Source organism: Cynara cardunculus (assembly GCF_001531365.2).
Source record: "Cynara cardunculus var. scolymus isolate 2C chromosome LG 5, CcrdV1, whole genome shotgun sequence".
Taxonomy (NCBI): domain Eukaryota; kingdom Viridiplantae; phylum Streptophyta; class Magnoliopsida; order Asterales; family Asteraceae; genus Cynara; species Cynara cardunculus.
In genome coordinates, this window is record NC_037532.1 from 7,658,185 (window position 1) to 7,666,695 (window position 8,511).

Sequence of the window (8,511 nt, forward strand, 5' to 3'; positions counted from 1 at the left end):
GATTTTAAACTGTCATACAATTTTTTTCATCGATAGTCTGTAATTGGAACCATAACTCTTATTTATTCAAATTGTATTAATATGTAAAGACCAAGTGTAACATATATCATCGTTAAATCTTATCATATAAAACCAGTGGAACTTCAAAATCGTTAAAATTCATGGCTCATGCTGCATTACGCGGGTACACAACTAGTCAAATTAAATGGACGGTTGAGATTAGGTTGTATTGGTTGTACAAATGTAAAGGGTTGTATAACAACTCACCTATATATATATATATATATATATATGGGCTGGTTCAAATGTTAACCAAGATTATTGTGTTAACTTTGTTAACCAATCTTGTCCATTGATTCTTAAAATAAACGGTTATGATTAATCATGATAAAAAATTAATTTTTTAAATTTACAATTTCAAAAAACATATATGAACAAAGGGGAAAAGGATATTTAGGTAATTTTCTTTTTTATGTAATTCCCATATCATTAATTGAGAGTTACAAAATCAAAAAAATCTCATTATTTTTGTTAATTTATTTTTGTTAATGTAAGAACCATAAGAACACATTTATATATATATATATATATATATATATATATATATGAACCATTGTGTCAAATATGACATATATATGAACTTGGACTGCATAGCATTTATGAATACAATATGAACATAATAAGAATAGCTGCTACAGTAAAGGAAATAAATAAAAAAACAGGTATGAACACAATATGAACAGTTTGTGAACAATAGTTCCTTCATTATGAATACATTCATGAGCGAGTCAATGTTGAGATATGCAGCTAGTGTATATATGAACAAAATATAAACAACTTATGAACAAAATATAAACAACTTGTGAACAATAGTTCCTTCATTATGAACACATTCAGGAGCGAGCCAATGTTGAGATATACAGCTCGTGTACATATTAACACAATATGAACAACTTGTAAACAATAGTTCCTTCATTATGAATACATTCAGGAGCGATCAATGTTGAGGTATGCATCTAGTATACATATGAACACAATATGAACACTTGTGAACAATAGTTCATTCATTATGAACAATAGGTTTATCCATAATAGCTTGAACAATACCGAAAACTTTTACTATCGTGTCTTTTCTACCAATCACAAATTCAAAAACATTATCGATAGAAAAATCAATATTATAAAAAAAACAAGAATCAATAATAAATTAACAAAAATTATAAATTCAATATTAGATGCCTTGATTCATGTCCCTATTAGAACATATATAAACACACCTGAACGTATATGAACACTAGTTGCAGTCTATGGCAGGTTAAACATCACAAGCAGCTGATGAAGCCGAATGGTTATCAGAATTGGATTGCATAACAAATTAAGTTGACGATGAATTCATTCCATTTGAACATATGAATTGGGCTCGTAGTAATAATTAAAGAAAAAACTACCAACATAATATAAACTATAAAAAAATACAAAAACGTCATAATCAACATAAAACGAATACAATAAATATTAATTCATTATCAATACAAACGTTTTGATTATTGTCTTCACATCCGGAACTCGAACTACGATTGTCATCGTAAACCATTTTAACCTTCCCATTGTTGTTGAGTTGTTTTCCAATGGGTCTCCTTTTATCCATATTAGCTTGAACGATATCATGAATCATTAATTTAAAATGATTTATATTGTTATTCTTTAACTAATATTGAAAGAGTAATTATGTAAAATTTTAATTTGGATGACAACTTTAATTTTCTCTCTTTATAAATTAATTCTCTTTCCATAAATTAAACACTTTAACTATAATCTCCTCCTCGCTCATAAATTAATTTATTTCTTATGGAATTTTCTGTTTTATGATATTAAGATTGAATATTCGTTATGCTTGTTACGTATATATGCATTGGTTTTTTTGCTAAAAAGTTGGTGTATGACACTGTCCTTTTTTTTGGGTTAAGAATATTCTTGGGTGTTCACGTTGTATTCACATATATAGTAGTAGGTTTAGTCTTGATTTTATTAAGTTACTTAATTGACATTCACAAACTACATTTTTTTTATTAACCTGGATGTTCAACCCGCTATGTGAGCCGACTAATCCCAGGACGACTACCTACTTTGCAGATAGCACGAAGTCACCGCATTTGAACCTCTGTGGCACAAGGGAATTTGTATTCTTTCTTCGATTTGAACCTGAGACCTCCTGATACTTTTGACATTTGGAGTCAAACTCAAACCAATCAGACACCACACTTGTGGTTATTCACAAACTACATTAGATATCACACATTCATAACATGTTTACATTGTGTTAACAAAGTTAATTTGATGTTCACGAGATGTAGGTTTTTTGGTTTTTACAAAGTTCTATTGGATTCTTTGGTGTTCGTAATATGTTCAAAGTAAGTGGTGTGTAATTGTGTACCAAGTAAACTAAGTTTTTAGTATGTAGGAGAAAGGAGAGAGATGATATTTATAAAATACCCATAATGTCTTTTTTGAAAAAAATTATTTCAAAATTACTAATTCCGTAATTTAACTCTTAATTTAATATAACATGTGGTATTAGATCTCAAAGATCCCACAAATCATCGTTATATCTGTTTATTATGTGATTTACAGTCTTTTTCCATTTTAAACTTGCATGCCTTTGATGTTCTTAAAAAAGGTAAATCCTTTTCCATTTTGATCCCAAAATAAAAATGGGGTTTGACCCATAATTTTCAATCAAGTTCCTGAGTAATCTGGAGCCCTATTGAAGTTTGCCCCCACAATCTTTTTAACCCAATAAATAATCTAAAAGTCCTTTGGAGTTTGATCTTCACTAAATCGCTTTATCATATTCATACATGGTTTTAGGGGTGATTAAAAATCCGAACAATTCAATCAACTTAATTCAACCTAATGTAAAATAATTTAATTCAAAGTAACTTGGGGTCGTTTATCAATTCTTATTGGGTAAGTGTTGTCTAGGTAAGAATGCTATCCATGTAAGTGTTGTCCTGAGTAAGAGTGTTTAGCAAACATTTTTAATAAGTATTTACCAATAATAAAATGACCATTTTAATCTTAATTGTAATTATATGTTGAATAATATGTAATTATTTTTGTTATTAATAGTTTAATGGAATGCAAAAAAAAAACGCATTCTTTAAATAAACGCTTACCAATAAAAATAATATTGTTTTACTAATTTTCATATGATTAATTGTCAAATAAGAGAACAAAATACAATTTCCATACTTCAAATTAAATAGAAAAATATATTAATAGTCGTTTATACTTAAATACAGACGGGATATGAAACATTAATACCAAAAAGAAATTGTTTGTTTTTTATCCAGTTGAGTCGCAATTTGATCCTGCAAATTAGCTATATATTCATTGTCTTGAGAAGCCCCATATTTGTACTTCAACGACTTCTTCTTCAATGCCTCCTCCATGTTGCTCTTCCGCAGTAAACATGGCTGGTAGCATGGGATCGTTCGTGTTCACACAGTAGGCACGAAGTCCCCACAGTGGCTGTGTAAATGCACGTCGACACTATGATCGGTTGCAAGTAATAAAATGGTAAAATACCGAGATCGTTTTCACAGAGATTGAATCAATGAGAATCGGAGACTTTGATAAACTTCTTGAGCATGTTTCGGTTTGTGAATAAAAGTTGAATTTTTGTTGGTAAAAAGCTTTAAAAGACGAAATAAACGAAATAGACTTATAAAATAAAAGATGGGCATGGGTGTACGTATTTCTTAAGATAAAAACACAATATAATAGTAAGAAACTTATGAGATGTTTGTAAATATTTCAATCTCTCGAAAGTGAAGATTTATAAACAGATCCCAAAAAGTTCTTATTCTCACCCCTCTGAAACTTGTTGATTTAGTTAACAGAAAAAGAAATAAAATTTATACTCAAATCTCTTTGTAATATAAATCTCCAATGCTTAATCCTTAGCTATAAACATGCAAAATTCGTATCTCTACGTAATTATCAAAGATCTCTTAAGTTCTTCGTATTTCAAATCCACTCATATCTGGGTCAAAAATCTGATATTAACACTTCAAAATGATCGGCTTATCCGCGTTGAGTTTAAGTCCCGTCTTAAGTGACCAAGTTGCAAAATGGTAAAGAATAAAAACACCCAATTTTAAAAATCTTAAGTTAAACTCACACTCACACACATATAAATAATTAGTTTATAATAGACATGAAAAGCATAATATAAGACAAAAAGTAAAACTTAAATGCAACTTTCATTAATATAAAACAAAAGTCTGTTGCCCACAGTGGTGAGACTGTGGGCAGCAGATTACAATTAATAAGAAAGTTCATATTCTCACCACTTCGAAACTTGTTGATTTAGCTAACAGAAAAAGAAATAAAATTTATACTCAAATCTCTTTGTAATATAAATCTCCAATGCTTCATCCTTAGCTAAATACATGCAAAGTTCGTATCTCTACGTAATTATCAAAGACTCTCTCAAGTTTTTTGTGCATTACTTAAGCCGTATTTCGAATCCACCAATCTCTGGGTCAAAAATCTAATATTAACACTTCAAAATGTTTGGCTTATCCGCATTGAGTTTAAGTTCCATCTTAAGTGACCAAGTTGCAAAGTGATAAAAAGTAAAAACACCCAATTATTGCATAAAAATCCTAAGTTAAACTTACACACACATACATATAAATAATTAACTTATAATAGACATGAAAAGCACAAAGACAAGAAATAAAACTTAAACACAACTTTTATTAATATAGAACAAAAGTCTGTTGCCCACAATGGTGACTGTAGGCAGCTGATTACCATTAATAAGAAAATTACATGTTAAAACTCAACTTAAAAGAAGAGAGACTTCAACTAGTAAAGCTTCAAATTGATGATCTTCAAAGTGAACTCAATGCCTCTTTATATAGGGCAGGAATGGATAAGATGAGACATATTATCCAAAGGAAATTAAGCACATAAAAACCTTGTGGGCAAAGACCATGCAACAATCTTTTAAAATCCAAAATACAACGTTACAAAGCAACTCCAGTTGTAGGAGATCTTTAATCAATATCTTCAAGAAAAAATCATCCACAAAGTGGAAGCCTATCAAAAATTCGTAAACTTCCCACAGTGTCACCTCGCCAAAAAGTGCAGGTTCTAAGAACAAATTCTCATCTTTTGTGTTTCATCATTTTTTAAAACTTTTTAGAATAAAAGTCGAAAAACAAGGGAATTAGGTATTTAACATATGCCAAAATGAGATAAATAAATAAGAAATAACTCGAAAAAATGAGAGTTATCAAATATGTTCTCATCATATTGCATAAAGAGTTGACCTTAGATATTACATCTTCTTATAAAATTATGGATTGCAAAACAAGCAACTACTACCTTTATTTTTTTGGATATGGATAACAAGTCATTTGCTTTACTGTTGAGGAATCTTGCTTTTAAGATGCTATCACGTTCAATAACGTTTCTAAGTTGTGCATGTGCATGGTTGAACTTTTTTTCTTTAGTAACTGCACGTTGGCGTCGAAAATCAGCTAACTAATATCGTGTATTGAGATACGGAGTCAAAAATCCAAGGGTATTGGGGTATGCAACATCACAGAGATAATATTGTTTGCATCTACAAATATAATTAAAAGAATACATAAAAATAATAATATTTCACTATTAGAAAAATGATGATACATACTTGGTGGAGGAAACAGAAATCTCGAATTTGGGTCAAATGCAACTTCTCTCAAAACTCTAGCATCATGTTCAATGACTTCCTACCCAGCCCAAACATATGTGAATATCATATTAAAATCACACATTGTCAAAACATTTTGAAAGCAATCACATCTTCCTTTACATCTTCCTCTTCCTCTATATCTTGCTTGTTGATTTATGGGCACAACTGCATGTATCAAAGTTCCATCTAATGAGTCTATAGCCCCCTGTAAGAAAACCATAAATTATATATAACAATATTATAAGAACTTCTCATGTTTTACAATTTAACAAAACAAATAACATACCGAAAATATTTCTTTGAGGTTTCTGACTCTCTCTGACATGTTCAAAGTTCCATCGAAGGATGTTGGTCTTACGACTTCTCTTGCGAATTCCATCATTCCATTTAGCACTTCATGAAAACATATATGAATAGTTCGTGTGGAATGTTGAAATTTTTGTTTAACCATTCTAAAAACGTTCAGTATGACCAATAATAGTTAAAAACATTGTCATATTCTCTTCAACACTTATACAATTACTGGATTGCAACCAATTGTTTCGTTTAAAATTATTACACAAGAGTATATAAGCATCACGAGATAGACGCATCAATTCATAACATTGTGTATTAGACCCACATAATAATTTTTGTGTATACGCATGTCCGGTCAAATTTGAATTGTTATCTCTTATTTTTTTTCTCTCCTTTATGTTCTTGCTTCAGCTCTTCTTCTCAAATACCAATATGCAATTACCATAATCATCATTAATTGATTATGATCCACATAACCTTGCAAATACGAAATACAAAAAATATCGTATTATATTTCATACATGACCTAGATCTTTAACATACAATTAGAACAACAAAAACATCAAGTTAAACAATCAACACTAAAGAGTAACATAATATCAAACTGAACATATTAAAGTTCTAAAACTCATCCATACAAAACACCAAAAATAATAAAGTTCCATAAAAAAAATCAAAAAGTGACGAAGTTTCATACTCGTCCATACAACGTTGGTCTAAATTCTGGAATAATCCCCTTCAGGAATTCTTTGTATTCCATTTCGATAAGGAGTCACAGATATACATGAGCTAATTTAAGAAAGGATATGCATACAAAGGGAAAGATATCAGAATCACATCAAAGTAAAACATGTACAATATTATCGACTAAGAGGTACAACAAATGGAAAGATCGCCAATATGCCAAATTTTCTTATGAAGTTTAGGTAAGTGTGCTCAAGTTGTACGCATAGATTGAGACACCCACTATGAATTGGTGTCTTGATCAACCTCTGTGTCGACACCAAAACTACCTTTAATATTGTAACAACTCTGCACTTTTGGATTTCCAGGTTAGGACCTTATTTCGGAATCTTCATTAGAAAACTAAGTCTTTTARGATTAACCTTATCCAGAGTATGATCTTGAAGAGGTTGCCTATTCGATCAGAGGCTCTGGCGTCAGCCACAGAGGCTCTGATGATAGCCACAGAGGCTCTGGCGACGGACACAGAGGCTCTGGTACTATCTACAGAGGCTCTGTTGTCTTTTCTCAGAAACTCCTGCAACTCTTCACAGAGACTCCGACAACTCTTCACAGAGACTCCGACAACTCTTCACAGAGACTCTTTGTCTCTTCATAGAGGCTCTGGCATATCTTTGCAGAAGCTCTGTGTCTCCGCAAAGAAACTCTGGCGTCTTTTCTTCGCAGAGGCTCTATTGTCTTCTTTCTAAAGCGCTGGTTGCCCATACTTGATCATTTCAGTACGACAGATAGTCTTGTTCCAGACTTGGACATTTTGGTTATTTTAAATTTTTGGGTCTTAAATTAAGGAAATGTATAAGTCCTTGGGCTTGGGCCTTTAGAGGCCAGCCCACTACTCTTCTAGAARCCTCATATAAATACCCCCTCTTCTCTTTTAAAAACTCTTCATTATTCAAAGCTCTAGCCTTTTCTCGTTCTCCCTCTCTAAAAAGTTCATCACCTTTGAGCCGAACTCTTCTCCCTGCAAGTTTAGGATCGTTGCTGTGCTCGAATTGTTCTTTCTGCTTCGTCTTCAAAAAGGTATGCTCCTAAAGTCATCTATACCTCTTTAAAGTGTTCAAATTCCTATTTTCTCTTCCTGCTCAACTCAAGTTTCGGAATTTAAAGATGGTGAGATTATCCATCGAAGACATGTATATGTCTTCATCAGATGATAATCTGTGACCCATAAACCTTTTTAATCCCAAAAGAGAAGAAAAAAGTTCTTACATTCTAGGAACCGATTGCACCTTCGGGTGACTTGGGTCTTACATGCATCTCTAAATCAAATATTTCATCTTGTAGTTTTCCTAGACCCAAGAAATTCCTAATTGTTTTCTTTTCCTTTCTGGATCTTACTCAAGAAATGAGAATTTGGGGTTTTATCTATCTCTATTCTTGGAAATGTAGAGTCGGAACCATCCCCATTTGCTGCCATTCTTAGGCATGCAACCGGATTTGGGGAGGTGTGCGACTCGAGGTTTTAATTGTTCTTGGGAAGGGTGTTAAACCCACCCAAAATCTTCAAATTCCAACAGATGGCGGCTGCCATCAATCGCTTTGGAAGGGCAWYAAATGATGCCATTATTTGAATTTTGGAGATATTCGTTAAGGTTAATATTTAAAGTATCCGCTACATTGGTTTTAGAATCTGGCGGATTGCATTGATAACAGTTTTTACCCAACTTAAGTTTTGGAGGTTTAGAAGTTCTTATTAAGTATTGGTTACTCTGTCAGGAAGT